Source organism: Catharus ustulatus, chromosome 2 (assembly GCF_009819885.2).
Source record: "Catharus ustulatus isolate bCatUst1 chromosome 2, bCatUst1.pri.v2, whole genome shotgun sequence".
Lineage (NCBI taxonomy): Eukaryota > Metazoa > Chordata > Aves > Passeriformes > Turdidae > Catharus > Catharus ustulatus.
Genome location: NC_046222.1, coordinates 36,480,794 through 36,496,080, shown reverse-complemented (window position 1 = coordinate 36,496,080; position 15,287 = coordinate 36,480,794). Strand labels below are relative to the sequence as shown.

The 15,287-nt window shown below is 41.8% G+C and overlaps 1 protein-coding gene across 24 annotated transcripts in view; it reads right to left on the bottom strand.

Moving 5' to 3' along the window:
• The window catches only part of DLG2 (discs large MAGUK scaffold protein 2), a 1,022,753-nt gene that overhangs the window by 79,589 nt on the left and 927,877 nt on the right, over positions 1–15,287 (bottom strand). The gene's annotated exons all lie outside the window — the stretch shown is intronic.

Below are 15,287 nucleotides of genomic sequence, written 5' to 3'. Positions count from 1 at the left end.
ACTCTAAGAGAGCTTAAATGTTGTTTTCCTGAACCTCTCTTGTGGGTGTAGTCTCTTTAGTATGTAATAAAAACACAATTAAAAGAAATATTCCCTTTTTGCTGACTGAAAAGACTAAGTCCTTGACTTAGAAAGCTGCAGGTCTGCAGAGAAGTAACAGCACTAAAACCACCATAGATTTATTTTTGTGTTCTGTGTCTAAGCAGAAATGGATGGAAGGCCAGGTACAAGCCATACTTTCAAAGGAAAGGATATAGTGATGTGTTTTCAATGGAGTCACCCTCATGAATGTTTGTTCCAGTGCCTTACTAATATATCTGAAGTCAGGAGGAGAGACTGGATCATCCTTTTCTTAAACCTGTTGGAGTTTTCTTGTTTATGACACATCATAAGTACAACCAGAGCCTAGGTCATATTGTCCTGAAATTGAAGAAATTAGATGTACTCTTCTGATCCCATTAGAAAAACTCACATTTAGGCTGCAATAAAAATAACCCAAAACAACCCAACCTCTTTTCACACATCAATTCAGAAATTTAAGATACAATTTGATGTCAGAATTCTTTAGAGTTTTGTGACTTAAATAGTCTCAGATGACTTATTCAAGATCTGTTTATCTCCAATAACTGCAATTGGGTGTCCTACGATGAACAAACAGCTCATTGCAGTGCTCCAGCATCACCCAATACCTCTCTAACAATATAAATGTTTATCTTTAGGTCCTATATCTAGTCAGAATCTGAGCTGCTGTATTACAGAATGATACCACTTATTTCCTGGAGAAAGAGCTCAGATGGGATGGAAAAGTCTTTGTGTGTTTTTAACAGGCAGAGATCTTCTAAACAGTAAATTGGGGTAAAATTCTTGCTAGCACCAAGATTTTTGTCCAAGCTATGGCAGTTCATGACTCCTCAATTCAATCCACATTACCACTGCTTATATTGAATGCAGATGGGGTTTACTGATTTTGTGGAAGATATAATTATTATGGAATGTTTAATAAATAAATTTAGATTAATAAATTTAAATTAATAAATAAATTAATAGTTCATATACTTATCTGTCTGCTCTTCTAAAAGACAACAAAATTTCCTTTCAAATTGATGTCCCCAGTTGCTCTGGAGTATATTTAGAACTCAAGGTAAGTAGAAAAATGAATGCAAATTTTGTGTAATGTGCTGGGGTAGGTAGTGCATTTCCATAGATGGAACACCAAAAGTACAACTGCAGCAGCTTAATATTTTATAAAATTTCCTAAAAATAGCAACACTGAGATCTGAGTATAACTGAAGTGTCCTTTCCTAAAAACTCAAATGCCAACAAAGTAGGGATTTTCCTTTCCTCATCTTAATGCAAATTAGGAGCTGCTGCATTGAATTATAGCAAATAAGAAGTTTAGGAAAAGGAAACTTTAATCCTTCTGCACCCCTCCACATTAGGAGGGAATATATTCTTATGTCTGTCCAAGTCTGATGTCTTTAGGATGGCAATACAGAGAAATTAAAACTAAAGTACAGTAGTTTCACGAATACAAGCCGCACGGAGTATAAGCCGCACTTCCGGTGCCTCGACAATGTTGCTGTCTTTGTCAATAGATAAGCCGCACCCCGAATATTAGCCGCACTTTCGTTCGTAGCGAGAATCCGTGCGCAGCTTTCACAAATTGGCCAATTAGTAACAGGATCGCGGCATAGCGGGGTTTACTGGCTCGGGGCGGGGCCAGGCAGGCTCGGCCCGCTCATGGTTGCCGACAGGGGTGGATGGCCCGGCTCGGCGCTACGGCTTGGCTGGGCCGGCCGGGCGGTGTTGCTGCCACCGCCACCGCCGCCACCGCCGCCAGGCTCCCTGCTCCCGTCTGCACTGCCGCTGCTGCGTTTGCTTGCCCTGCGGGCGGTGCTGCTGCCGCCGCCGCTGCCAGACTCCCTGGCTCCCCGCTCCCATCTGCACCGCCGCTGCCATGTTGGCTCGCCCTGGCCGGCACTGCTCGCCGCCGCACCGCCGGGCTCCCCCACGCTGCTGGCCCCGATTCTGCTGGGCTCCCGTGCACTGCCAGCCCTGCTTCTACGGGGCTTTTCCCCACTGCCGGGCAGCCCCGCACCGCCGGGCTTCCTGCTTCTGCTATCCTCCCCCATGCGGTTTGGCTCCCGTGCACTGCCAGCCCCGCTTCTGCTGGGCTCCCCCGCCTTGCTGGCCCAGGCTCTGCCACCCCCCTGCCCCGCCCTGCTGGCTCAGGCTCTGCTGCCCGCCCCCCACACTGCTGGCCCCGCCTCTGCCAGGCTTTCCCACCTCTGCCGGGGCTGGCCGGGCTCCAGCTTGGCTTGGGGCTGCTGCGGGCTCTCACTTCCGTGTTGGCAGAGTTTAGAATATTGTCCATGTATTAGCCGCCCCGGAATATTGGCCGCACTTCCGGGTTTCCACCAAAATTTTTATCAAATTGCTGCGGCTTGTATTCGTGAAATTACTGTAGCTTAAAATCCATCTACCATACAGGACTTTCATACTCTGTTGAGAGGAAAGCAACCCCATTTTCTACTGGCTAAATTCAGCCATGATCCTTGCATTAGGCTGGATAATTTTCAACTTAATAATTCAGTTCATTTGCCTATTCTTTCAAACTTTCAAAGACAAAAATATCCTGTCTGTTGATTATTTCTTTTACAACTTTATTCTCTAGACTTCTTGCAGCCAAAGCTGTTGAAATCCTCAAAAAAGCAAAATTATCTGTTGAATTTTATTTATATTTTTCAATTGTTTTGATATTCTTGAAGGAAACCTATAAGTAAGCGTTTCTAAATGAATGAATATCTGCTAGTGGTGTCTGCAGACAGACAAAGGCAGATAAATTGATCACTGAGGACATTTAAAAGAAAGCCCTGTATTTCTAACCATGTTCTGTTTAAACATATTCTGAATTTTAGCATCAAGCAATAATACAAATTCAAGTAAACTACAAAGAAACCATCAATTAAAAGAAGATGATTTCATTAACACAGTAGCTATAATAAAAGGTCATCCTTCTTGGCCTGTGTGAAAAGACAACATATTCAGATATTGAAAGAAATTATCAGACATTTGATGAATGAGGTCAGATTTACAGTTAAGAATGGTTATTTACCATTAAACCAGTGAAACTCACCTGGCTGCCAGGTTTCATACATGTTTTGCACGGAAGTTAATAATCTGTGGTTATTGCACCTGAAGGAGGAAATGTGATGAACAAATTGAGCCATCATCTTCCAGCAGTAACCACTAGATTTGGCCAGATAGTAAGCCCAACACAGAAATTGCTATGAAGTGTCTCATAGTCCACTGCTATTAATTAATATTTTGCTTTTCTTACTGATATTCTGCTTAATTTTTAACATGTAAGTAGATTAAGAGATTGTCAAAGACTTGCCAAGAAAATTTATGTCCAGTTCAGTTTTGCTGAAAGATCTGCTAAAGTTCACAAGGCTTTCAAGATGAATCCACTGTAAATATAAATGTGAGAGAGGAATTCTGATTTTTACTCCTGGAACATCTCAAGATTCTGGCTTGAAACCAGAGTAAAGACTGATGACCCTAACTGCAGTCTAGTTAGGGTTAACTTAAGCAGATTGAAACCTGTGTAAATCAGACCTGAAGTAGCACCATGCACTGGACTCATGCTGCAACTCTTAACTCTAGTAGAGACTTTAGGAACCTAGTTCTGACCTTGATAATGTTCCTGTAGCTCATCCTCTCTTCTGTAAAGAAGATCAGGTATGAAATCAGGACCAGACACCAGTGCCATAAACAATACAATGGGGTAGATTTGCTATTAAATCAGTAACAAGTGGATGTCATAAAAATATGTCTGTAACGTCATGTCTGGATCAAACACTGGGTAGAATAACCCTGAGAACAAATCTACTTTCCAGGACATCTCTTGGGATGTTACACCCACAGCTTCTCCCTGCAGCAGAGTCTTCTTGTCACAATAGCTCTCCATGGATGTGGCAATGCTCTGCCAGCAGCACAGAAAAGAAAAAATAACTTTCAATGCTTATACTGAAAGGGCAATTGCATTTGGAATCTGAAAACCCTATTAGAAGCATTGCTTCTACCTTGTTTCCTGCAGTGCTTCTGGAAATGGTTTTGATACTGTCTAGTCTCAATCTGTTTTCAAGATGGGTTCACAAAGATACCTGTTTCCTTGTCCATAAATACATGAAGAAACCATAGACATTTTTCAAATCTAAGCTGTACTTTTACAAGAGTACTACCTGAAATATTCTCAGGAAAATGGAACATGACAGACAAACTATGACTGGCTGGGTACAGATGGGAACAGCAGAAAGGACTGAAATACAGTTTTGCATCTTGAATCATCTGTGAGAAAGTGGCAAAATGCTGCTTGATGGCCATTAGGCTATGCTTTCATTTTGCCATTGATCACCTATGATCCTTTTCTCTCCAAATTGTGTTACAGTCTCTGCAGAAAGGAGTAATTACTACAGTGGGTAGTCTGCAGCCTCTACCTGGACTCTAAAATGTCTCAAGATCATCAAGAGGAAAAAGCCTGTCTGCAGAGATAGTGCTTTTTAAAGAGAAAAGATTACAGATCTTTCCAGCTCCTAGAGTGAAAGAAATATTGATACTTCTGGAAATGGGAAGGAGAGGTAACATTAGCAGCACACTAAAGTAAAAACTATTCCAACCTGACATAGCTGAAATCTAAGTGGTTAGAAATATAAAGTTATAAAAACCCCAAAGCCTTCTACATTGTTAAGTAACTTTTTCTGCCCTATTTTTTCCCCAAAGCTTTCAGCTGCTGCTCATTATGTCAGGACCCTTTTAAAGAACTAGAAAGAAGATGTAAGAGCAGAAATAGCAACATATTATTGCCTTCTCTGTAAGCAGGGGTTTGTATAGAAGTTGTGCTGTGCTAAGCAGGTGTGTTGATAATTGTACCAGCCTAATATATTGAGTGAAGGAATGTGGCTGTCTTCATGACCAATTAAAAAGCATAAAAAGTAGAATTTATGGAAAGTGGGTGAATGTTTAATTATTATAATTCCTGTTTGGTGAAGAACATCTGGCAAACTCTTCACCAGATAACTCTGACAGTCTTTGTTTATTTGCTACATTAGGAGATAAAGCAATGAGAGTAAGAAGTTTTATGAGAAGAATGAGCCACACATAATCAGAGTCTTCACAAGAGAGATGGAGTTGGAGACACGGCAGAATGCAGAGGTACACACACACATGTACACAGACGCACGGAGAGATACAGTAAGCTCTGAAAACATTTTTTACTCCATTTGTTCTGAACATGAGGCACATTTAGAGAGGATCAAATCCTACTTGCCAAGACTGGTATGCAAGAGGGAGAGAGACAGGGTAAGCAGTGCAGACCTGCTGGGGCTGGCACACTGAGCTGGCTCCCCTTGGATACCAGCTCTAAATATTGACCAGCACCACACAAGCACCACTCACAGCAGTAATAGTTTACTGAACAGCATATCAGCGAAGCCTGGGAGTACTTTTTTTCCTATTTCAAGAGTGGGGTGGCAGGGAATGACTAAATGGAGTTCCTGAGGAACTCTTTATGAGCGCAAATTCAGGTAAGCAATTCCCCAGACCCTCCCAGGTTCACTATAGCATTATTACAATTATTATAATTTCTATTTCTAATGAGAAGTAACAGGGTCAGCAAAGACTACTGGTCCCACTTAGCTTCATCACTTAACTTGGCTGTGCTCCCTCCTCAGAGATGAACTTCCTTGAAACTAAAGATCCTCCTAATTTGCCTTTATTGGAAGGAACTTTGCATGCAAATTCCCATCACCCTTTCCAGCACTGTAATGTCCTGTTTCACACTGTTCTCAGCTTTGTTTCAACACAGCTGTTTTGGAGAGCCTGTTCTATAGTGGCTTAATGACTTTTCTGTATAAGATTTCAGGTAGAAAACTCTTCAGTAGGGGCCAAGAATCTTTCTCTCACACTGGCCTCTGTGCTGTGTGCAAATGCACATATTTATATTTCCAGCTTTGACTGTATTCACTTTTATTTCAATAAGCTTTTGTCTCTATGTTCATGGTCTAAGCTACTATCTTGTACTTTTCCAGTTGAGAGCTGCACAAACTGACGGTGTCCTTTTATAGCTGTTGACATGGAAACATCATAAGCAACTATTTGTTGGATAAGACTGCTATTTCACAGGGAACAGACACAGCTTATATGCATGTTTTGCTGATTCACTTTCAGCCATTTTAAGCCACAGACAGTTTATCTTCACTTTCACGTCCCCCTCCCCTTCACTGATGGATCACGTTGAGAGTTTCTGCTTAGAAATGAGGCTGAAACTGTGTCTATCTTGGTTATAAAAATTTCAAACAAATCCTATTCCCACATGAGGCCAAGATCTTCATCCTCATCATCTTCTGGCTTGGATATTATTCTAGCTGACACTTTCTACTCTCCAAAGTAGAAAGCAGGCAGTCCCTCTAGGGAATGGAAAAGTACAATATATGTGCAATGAAAAGCTATTAAGGCATCTCCTAAGAAAAGAAAAAGGTGTGTTGCTTCTGTAGAACAGACATCATGTCAAGCACATTACCAGTTCTGGGACATTATTTCAATAACTTATGAAACAGAACAATATAGAAAATGCCCAACAGTGTGTATTACTTATGCCTACTGAGGTTGCTAATAGAAAAGGTGTTTCACACCAGGCATTAATAATGCTGCACTGACGACATGATTCCCTGTCTCACCCAGTTATTTAAAATACAACAAGTTTTACTGAAAATATAAAGATAAGATGACTTAGGTAAGAATGGTTTTGATAAGGAGCTGTTCTATATTCGGTTTTCTATTCTAAACTTTAGGCAGAACATGTTATCTCTGATTCCTGTAGGCTGTGGTTGATTCACACAGGGTTCAGTCCTTCCAGGTGCTCAGCACTGTGTACAATAGCTCGTAATTTTGAACACAAAGTAGTCTGTGCCTTGCAAAGCCACAACCACATAGAAAGAAACTGCTTTTTGCCCCTTTTTGACACATCTGGAGAAACACTGATTCATAAAAGGCTCCTTGGGCTGTTGGTTCATGCTGCAGATAATGATGCATAGTGCTGCATCTCTGGGAGGGCTTGGCTGAACTCATTACACACCCAGTACCTAAGAGCAGCAGATATGATAAACATGAAGATGGAAAGGAGAGAGCTGGTGTCAGATGCAGAGATGAGACTGTTTGACTGATGTGTTTACATGTTCAGTTTTCACTCTCCATTAACTGGAGCTTTGTCTTTGTGAAATATTATGAAGAATTGCAAACAAACATCATTTTTCCTTAACTGTTCATTAGTATTAACACTGCAAAAAAGTAGCACATGAATAAGAAACGCAGGAACTGTTAGGAAAAACTGCAATAGCTTGTGAGGTGGTTGATAGTTTCAAGTGACTGTATATCAAATATATCCATTTTCACAATCCTAGGGTATTGGTAAGACATATTGCTGTATTTACAGCATTACATTTTAGGGTGATTTTTTAGCACCAGACTGCCATCAAACTATAAACCTGAAGGCCTTTGAATTGTGAGTAGACCAAGATTAATAATTCTCACATGCATCATTCAGCTAAGAGTGGCATCAGCATTGTGAGTCTTAGGACACTTCAGTTAAGGACCTGTGAAAATTTCACAGGCATAATATAAAGAAGTGTGAAATTCTCACAGTTCCCACTGACAGCGAGAGGACATTTAAAAAAACCCCTAACAAAACAGTTTCTCTCCAGATATTTTCTGTTCTTCAATTTTCAGTTGAAATTTTCAATTTCTCATTTGCTCTGTTCTTAGCAGTAGAATGATGAACATAGTAATTTTTGCAAATGCCTCTAAGCATATAAACAGGTTGCATTTTGTAAGCAAATATTAGATTTGCTTTGCCAAAGACAAGAGTTGGCTTCATCTTCCTTTTTAATTTTACAGAAAATCACACGTTCTGTAAGTCAGACACTTTTGCTCTAAATATGAAATTCAACACAATAAATAAAAACTACTGGATTTACTTCCCATTGTATGAGGTGATTCTTGTATTCCAGCATATTCCTCATCCTCTTTAGTTTCTCAGTGTTTTTGATAATTAATGAAGACCTGAGTGAACAGTTACTCAGTGATACAGTTCAGCTCTTGAATGCCCCCCTAGAGAAAAGGATGCAGAGTGACTCCCCTTGCTTTGAAAAATAAAGATTTACACTATTTCCTTAGTTCTGAATTTGCGCAGCTCTCACTGAAGCCAGGGAGAATATCTGTGCCAGGACTATGTAGAAAAGATTCATATTTTCAGAAAAAGAACCATTAAAAAGCAATAATTGAATACTCAGAAACTCTTACTTAACCAGAACATGTGAAATGAGTGACATTCCAACAATTCCAGTCTGAAAATGAAATTCAAGTCCAATAAGCCATTTCATATATTTAGTTTTTGTGCGTACCTATCTGGCAATTGCCAAACTTATCTGCATTATGCCATTTATGGCAAATTTTCTGAATGCATGTTTCCATTCTGTGCTACAATTTGGACCATTCATTTGCTCAGGAATCGGAGGTAAGTGAAAAAACTGTATTAAAATTCCATTTTTCTCCACTTGCTGTTCAGTAAAGGGAATTCTAATAGTTCTATCATGTCATTAAAGGACAGACACGGCTAAGTAAGCTATAGCTATTTCCTCACTGAAAAAACAAAAAAAAATGTCTAGGTGCCAGATTCACTCATATTAGCTCTCCAGAAATGTGTACTGACCTTCAGTGCTGCAAAACCTGAAAGAAACTGCATTTTGGATGCTCCCAGAGGCTGGAGCCATGAACTCATCCAGCTTGATGACCATGCAATGAATGTATGTGGATCTTCAGAACTGCTAACTAAAGTGACAAATTAATTCAGAAGGAATCCTGGGGAATAAGAATATGGGCAAAAAACTGGACCAATTAAACAAGACTGTCGGTGTTTCCAAGCTACGCTCCAGAAGAATGCACTGACAACGGTCAGAAGCCTGATGTTACAGCTCCTAGATATGTACATGAACACGTGTGTGATAGAGAGCAAAAGAGAAAGATTTTCAGTGTGCATGGGATTCAGGTCACACAACTTGAAGTGTCTCTAATATTGATATTTACATCTCAGTTAATCACCTGAGGCTCCTTCCACTCAACTGTGAGAAGGAGACATTTTTAGGGCATGATTCGCCTGAGCAATTTTAGATGTCTACTTCTGGATGGCATGAATTGTATTCTGAAAGTGCCAAGTGCACTCCACTGACTCAAGAGAGAGACCAGGCAACTCGCTTAAGTGAAGATTTTTAAAATGTTTATAGATATGTAGATATAGCATGTAATTGACATTAACATATCTATTTGAATTTTCTTTATACATATATACACACACATAATCTCACATAAAATTATTCTCTCCTTGTAATGAGTATTTAATCATTTCATAACTCTCTCTAGTTTCCTCAGTACCTCCTTCTAAGAACCCGGGTGCAATTACCTCTTCATTGCATTTCTTCTTCCAGACCTACATACTACAGCTTTCCATCACCCAGTCTGATCTTATCATGTGTTCAGGTTTCACTACCATGATGTGTCCAAGAATTGCATGTCTCAGGTGGATTTCAGACTGCATTGCAACTGACTGTGCAGATTCCCAGGAGAATTCTGCCCATGGAGCCTCGACCTGATGTTCACTCGCCTGTGGGGGTTCACTGCCTCAAAGAAGACAGGGAGACTGAAGGTAGTTGTAACAGACATTGCATAAAACAAGCATGAAACAAATGAATTTCAGTTGTAGCTCTGAAAACTTCAAAACTGAGAATTTCTGTGGTCTCTTGAAAATCAAAGTCTCTCTAGTGGAAGATGTCCCTGCCCATGGCAGGGGTATGAAACCAGATGATCTTTAAGGTCTCTTCTAACCCAAACCATCTATGGTTCTATGATATGGCAACATTCTAATTTCTAAGTTCAGGAAATTTGTATAATGGTATCTAATACCTAATGGAGAATCCATTGTGCTGGGAATTTGTGTAAACCACCTGAAGTACCTCAGCTTTGACTTCTCTGAGTTAAGTTGTGATGACAAATCTCCTGATTCTTCCTCATGGCTCAATAAGAAATGAACCAGAACACACATATTTTTAACACATAATACTACATATTTGTATGTCCCGTATCTATCACAGCTAGGAAATGCTTAGCAATAATTCCAGTTAGAAGAAGACAAAATGTAGTGGACTGAGGCACCTCTTTGCACTGTGCACATTTTTTATAAATGGCTCAACATGGACTGGAAATAAAAAGGTTTGTCGCAAGCATTTTCATCTTATTGGGAAGAGTCCTTGGGCCCACTTCCCACAGTAGTTTTCTTCCATGCACAGTGGAGAGGCAGCAGCAGAATTACTTCTTCTGACATTGCAGCTGAATCCAGTCCTGTCCCAGCCCTGATTTCTATCCCCACCTTTACAGCCAACTGTACCATTCATTTTGTACTGATATATTTGAAAGCAGTGCTAAATGAAACGGAAACAGCTGCATTTCAGTAAGCTCTACCAGTCCCTTTATAGATGGCAACAAGGAGCCCTGATGAGGAGAGAAATCATGTTTGGTCACTGACAGTACTGGACAGACTTAGAGAAGTGGCAGTGAAAGGGTTGGGGGGTGTGAAGCCTTAGAGTTATTTCTGCAGTGATACACCTTCATGGTGCCTGCTTGTGGCTTTAGACACCCGGAATTTTTAAATGTAAGCATTATTTCAGAAGCTGTCTGGTTTGAATAAAGCTTAAATGGTGCAGTGACTGTTTATTCTAAGTGTATCTCAATACTTTTCATCTGTAAACCAAAACCAGGCACTAAGACGGCAGTTTTGGATGCCAGATAATTCCTGAAAACCTTTTCTTTGCATGTATAGAAGCAATTATAGAAGTGTCTCCTCTTATCCTCAGAAATCTAACAAAAGTACTTTAAGCTCAGGAATAATCTAGTAAAACAACAGGTAAACTGCTTAAGCTCTGTTTCCTCCAAAACTTGGAAATTCAAGTTTCAGTGACTGCTCCAATTCACCAAACTTTTAAAGGACTGTACTTCTCTGATGCTTAACTCTTCAAAATGTTCCATAGCCTATGAGTTAAATAACATGATCTGAAATTTCCTAGGAGTAGGAATGGTAACCATATGCAACCTAAAAAATTTGATTATTGATATGGACCTAGAAAGACAAAGCAAAGCATGTACTTATTTCAAGACATAAATATACAGTAATTTCACGAATACAAGCCGCACCAATTTGACTAAGATTTTGCTCCTAAACCGGAAATGCGGCTAATAATCAGGTGCGGCTAATACAACCTCAGAAGTGCCAGCCAGAGTGCTGAGCCGAGCAGCTGCAAAGTCGGCATTTTGCGATTGTTACAAATCGCTACTTTGTTGCACTGCGGGTGGAGCCTGGCTCCCTGTAGGCAGCACGGGGGGTGGGGAGAGAGGCGGGAGAGCTCTCTTTCCTCCTCTGCCACAGCCCAGGGGAGAGACGGGGGGGACCCGGGCCGCCCCTACCGCGGCCCGGGGAGGGGGGGGGAAGCCCGCACCACCATTGCTGCGGCCCGGGGAGGGGGGGGGAAGCCGGCGCCGCCATTGCTGCGGCCCGGGGAGGGGGGGGGAAGCCGGCGCCGCCATTGCTGCGGCCCAGGGAGGGGGGGGGAAGCGCCCGCCGCCATTGCTGCGGCTCGGGGAGCCGACAGGAGCCCCGCGCAAGCCATTGCTGCGGCTCGGGGAGCCGACGGGAGCCCCGCGCAGCCATTGCCGCAGCTCGGGGAGCCGACGGGGTGCTTTGTCCCCGCCCGCCGCTGCCGCGGCAGGAGCGGGGAAACTCCGTCCCTGCCCGCCGCCGGCGCCACGGGCGCGGGAAAGCTCCCTCCCCGCCCGCCGCCGCTGCCGTAGGAGCAGGGGAAGCTCCGTCCCTGCCTGCCACCGCAGGGCAGCGCCGACCCGGGGTGACCGAGCCCAGTGGCAGCGGCGGCCGGCCCCGAGCTGCAGCACCGTGCTGGACCACCTGGCCCCGTCAGCGGCCCCTAGCGGGCCGAGCCTGCACAGCCTTAGCTCAGCCAGTAAACCCCGCCCTGCCACGGTTCTGTTACTAATTGCACGCGGGTCCTCGCTGCGAACGACAAAGCGGCTTATATTCGTGTGCGGCTTATCTATGGACAAAAACCAAAATATTTGCCAACACCCAGAGATGCGGCTTATAGTCAGTGCGGCTTGTATTCGTGAATTTACTGTATATAATCCTACAAGAGCAGATTTTAAAACCTTGAGCTAAAAAGAAAAAAAGGAAGGCACGAATTTGCATAAGACCCTGCTATGCATGTATATAGCACAGCATTTAGCTGGGGATGGGTTTGTTTACTCTCCTTGTTGATCATGAGCTGATGACTGAATTCCAATGACTCAAAAATTACAACAGAAGATTTTTTTTTAGCTTATCATTGCAATCAATAAATTAAATTTAAATTCTATCACTTCCATTACCAAATAAAGCAAGAATAATAACAATTTCTATGTTTCCTATCCATTCTTTTCACCTTCTGTATTTTTTTCTGTATTTCTTTTCCGCAACAGATTTAATGACAAAGAGGTTGTGGGCTAAAGGACTTAAAGCATTTCCTACTGCTCCATCCTCTCCTGGAGACTCACACTTTGCCTTTAATGTTGTGGACTCTCTGATGACATCCCAAACACAGATAAAAAAGCAACAGGTAGTACTGAAAAAAAGAACTCAGGTAATTAATGGGAAATATTCCAGGAGGCATCAGAGAGATAGTCCAGGAGGCATCAGAGAGATAGACTGGGCAAAAGAACGAAAAACACAATAATACAAATCTGAAACACCAGAGTAGGCAGAGATAAAAGATCATGTCAAAGACCTACACGATTTCTCTGAACAAGTAATTCTTGATTTCCTTCCTGTGTTGTTCACACTCCTGAAGCGAGACTTTCAATTGCTTTTAGCCACCTACTTATGGTCCTACATTCAACCCTTTAACCCCATATTACATTTTGCCTCACTTAATTGAATAGAGCTTCTTTCACATATTTCAGTGCTATGCTTTTTTAGTAGGGTCTGGATGGGGAAACCACAGACTGTAAAGTAAAGAAGAAAACCCTGCATCCAGTGAACCCCACATCCACTGTGGTTGTAGCTTTACTTTTTCTCACCCTCTTTTGTTGCCTTTTCTATGAGCAGTTAATGACACTTATTTTCAATTATTCCAACCTATCTGGACCTTAATTTATTTCCTTGTGTTGCCTAGAACATAGTGATTTTCTTCAATTCAGCTTTCTGGTTAAAAAATAACCATGCTTGGCATACTCAGTGAAGGACAGCAAAATCACTACATCCCAAAGAAAGGAAAACAGCAAACTTGAATCATAAACTTGGCATTACAGTTAGAAGATTTACAACAACATATGGTCATTTGCCTCTAGCTCTCTTGCACATGCTGACTAAAATAATCCATTGAAACAGAAATGTCCTGAGTTGTAAGAATAGAAACCAAATGCTAGATTCTAGCTTTTTACATGGGTCCTGCCTGTAAAGAGGATCCATAATGAGAAAATTTTCATCTCTGGAACAAGCACATTTCTGAGCCTGACATAGACATAAGCTACCTTTGTAATTAGTGTATGTGAATTGAACTGACAGTGACAGGCACAAGGCTGCAGGTGCTACTGCACTACAAACATGGAAATATGTGAGGTACAGAGCCTCTCACACAGGCCGCTCAGACATGGACACAGTCAACTGTGTGGGTTTGAGAGAAAAAAGTAAGCGCTAACAGAAGTGACTGAGGCTTTTGTGGTTTTCTGCTTCAGAGGTTTGGGGCATTTGTTGGAATGACTGTGGAATAAAAGAGCAGGTTTTGCATTTGTGGTTTGGGAAGTGCCATTTAGATAAGCAGCTAAGACATCAAAGGCTCCTGCAGTGAAGCACCAGGGCATAGCAGCTTAGTGAGACAGACCACAGCCACAATTCATGAACTAGCAAAAACCAGGCTCATAAGTTCACACAGAGCAATGTACAGAAGAGCTAGGCTAGTCCAGATGCAGCACAGATATCTCAGCTTGGCTCAGAGTGCAAGTTAATAAGCCTCAGTTCTCAGCAGAGCTTCCCAGGTCAGTGCTCACAGAGCGGGGATCAAGCTTTGTTGCAGCTCAAATTGCAGTAAGGTGTTCAGGACCCTGGGTTAGCCCTTTATGTGTACACCTCAATTAACCTGTAGTTGCTGGCTTGGGCTTCTCACACCATTACTCCCTATATTTTGGGTTCCTAGGTTATCTAGAAAGGAAGCTTGGATCTATCCATCCTTACACACACTGCTGTAGCTTTTCATAAAATGCAAATTCAGGGAGCACACCAAAGCTCTTGACAACAGTCACTCTGGTCTGGGAAAAAAACCTACTTCAGGTCAGAGAAGGCTAGAGATGTATTGAAAATCCCAATGTCTCTAATCTGACCTTGCCCAACAGCAACATCACTGGAAAGAGTGATCCATGTCCCTTCAGTCATTACTCTTTCTGACAGCAGTACCAATTAGTGCTTCATGTGGTTGTTGCCCATTAGAATAAGACCCTTCATGCTAACATTTAAGTTTTCCCTTCCTTCTCTGCTACTTTATTCCTTCATGCTGAGAACATAATGACAAAATGTAGAATTTAGCCTTAATTGGATCTCTGCAATGTTATCACCTGAATTAGCTCCCCTGTGAATAATTATCACTGCCTAGAGGCTGACAAATCGCTTCCCTCTACTTCATGATTGTAAGAAATTTCAAATTATATGCTGAGCATGGGGAGGATAGAGAGGACAAAGGGAGAATGAAAATGAAAGCCTAGAGAAGCATAATTATTAAGATTATTAAAATTCTTGACAGAGTCCCATAGTCTCCATGAGTCCCCAAAGGCAAGAGTGACAGCAAGAATGTTGCTGGGGCAGTTGGGCAAGACAGTCGAAGTGAAACTACAACCATTGCTCCCAGTAAGTTATAAAGATAATTCCTCTGTTATTCACCACCCCATTTAAGCTATGGACAGCAACTTGTTTACCATCTCATCTGCACATTTGATCTTGCTAGGTAGATGGCAAATTCTTTGCAGTCTAGACTGATAAAAGGGTAAACATATGCAAGGGGATAGTAGCAGATTGCCATGCATTTAGAACAGTATATAAGAGTTTATGTTTTGCAAGAAAATGGTTTTGGCTAAAAGGTGCTCTTCCT